Raw genomic sequence first — 2,048 nt, 5'->3', positions numbered from 1 at the left:
TCTGTGGCACTGCCACCGTAAATACCAGTGGGCAAATGTCTACTCGTGTCCCTGCTTTCAGTTCTCCCAAGTATCTACTTAATAGCGGTGTATTAGGTGTATTAGTTCCAGGAACTTTGAGTACCGGTGTGACACCTGAGACACAGAGCTAGAGTTCTACAGCTATGAAAGTCAGGATTACTCAATACAGCAACTGTTTAAAAACCTGAAAAAAAGATCAGACTTCAATTAGAGATATGAATGAGCTGATCTGGTTAGGACTAAGGTAAATCAGATATAGAGTAAAGATAATGACTATACATTTTTTTCAAACAAAAGGTCCCACATATTTATTACTGAACCAACTTATTTATGCAGAAGCATAAAAACAAGGAAAACCAGGTTTTCCCCCAACAAAATTAAGTCAAACTGCTCAGAAAGGGGGACTTTTTCAGCTTGAAGGTATTAGTGAAATTGATACTGCATCAACACGTGTGCCATCACATATGGTTCCTTACAGACCCAGCTTAGTTCTTCTCCAATGTCTCCTCTTAGAGATGTACCTTATTTTATTGCCAGTTTTCATTTGAATCCATTGAGGAATGGGACAACTCTGTCTTTGTTTCTTCACCAGGAATCACTTGATTCTAAAAGTGTTATGAGAAGACATGGCAAAGCAAACAGTCAAATGCACAGACAACAATGGTGGATGAAAAGAAAGAGCTTGACTGTATTTTAAAACTTCAACATCTGTGTGAGACCAAAGGAAGAGATGTTTATTTGGTCCAAAATTTAAATTTTCTGTAGCATGCTACCTAATACAACCTATCTGGTCCGTTCATTTAAACAACCTAATTGCATGGAACCTAGAATGGGGAATGAGATCTTATTATTCTTATAGGTTAATGCAATACGTGGCTACATTCCAGAGTATTTGGGGTAGAAAATTAAAAATATATATTTACAAAGTCCTTTTGTGGGACTAGGGGAAAATGTAGATCTATTAAACTTCACCTGGGGGAAATCCTGATATTCTCTTAGGCATTAAGGGCTCCCAATTTAATAAGCCAAGCCCTCAATCTTGAGACCTTCTCTTGTGAAACTTATTTCTACGATGGTAAAGGTAGGCCTGTATGCAGTTGTGCCTAAGAGTCACCCCCTGGGAGCCTCTTTTGTTGCTCGGATGTGGCCTCTCTCTTTAAGCCAATTCTGCAAATAAACTCACTACCTTACCTCCTACTTGGGACATGACTCCCAGGGATGAGCCTGACCCTGGCACTGTGGGATTGAGAATGACCAAAAGGGGGGAAAAAGAAATGGAACAAAATTAAGTTTCAGTAGCTAAGATATTTCAAATGGTGTTGAGAGGTCATTCTGGAAGTTATTCTTATGCAAGCTTTAGACAGATATTTCAAACTACCACAGTATATCATGCTCCAACTAACAGTATTCTTAAAACCCTAAGTGCCCTGGGCTCTATCTAAGTCTCTATAAAAGTTTTTCTTAATAAGTTTATTTTCTCAGAAACTTAAGGTCTCCAGATTGATCCTAGGCCAGATAACTTCTGAAACCAAGAGGTACCAGTCTCTCCAAGAAAAACAATTAAGTTCCTCTATCCCAGAAGGTCAACACCCCTTTCCAGCATGAAGAAGTTAAAATTGTTAATGCCCAGATATCCCTGAAGATTGAGAGAAAGATCAAATGAGAGGAAGGAAGTGTAACTGAGAAATTAGCATTTAACAAATGGACTGTGACTACTGACTCACTATATAGATATTTCTTTTTAGAGCCTAGTGTTTTAGAACAGCCAGAAGGAAATACCTGAAGTTGTTGACTGTAATCCAGCAGCCCTGAAGCCCTGAAGCCCTGATCTTTGATAATGCTTATATAACTATACTGCTAAAAAAAATTAAAAGTTGCCTGTATTTGTGTGGATCTACTTCTGGATGTTTGCTTTTGTTCCACTGATGATAGATAGAGATCAATATATCTATAGATCTCTATCTATCTATCTATCTATATAGATAGATAGATAGATAGATAGATAGATAGATAGATAGATAGATAGA

The 2,048-nt window shown here is 37.7% G+C and overlaps 1 pseudogene; it reads right to left on the bottom strand.

The window, feature by feature from the left end:
• Positions 1–493: 493 nt before the first annotated feature.
• On the bottom strand, positions 494–649 carry LOC143655890 (large ribosomal subunit protein eL39-like; annotated as a pseudogene).
• Between the last annotated feature and the right edge of the window lie 1,399 nt (positions 650–2,048).

The sequence above is a fragment of the Tamandua tetradactyla genome, chromosome 14 (assembly GCF_023851605.1).
Source record: "Tamandua tetradactyla isolate mTamTet1 chromosome 14, mTamTet1.pri, whole genome shotgun sequence".
Classification (NCBI taxonomy): Eukaryota; Metazoa; Chordata; class Mammalia; order Pilosa; family Myrmecophagidae; genus Tamandua; species Tamandua tetradactyla.
The sequence above is the reverse complement of the archived record's forward strand: the minus strand, read 5'-3'. Positions and strand labels throughout refer to the sequence as shown.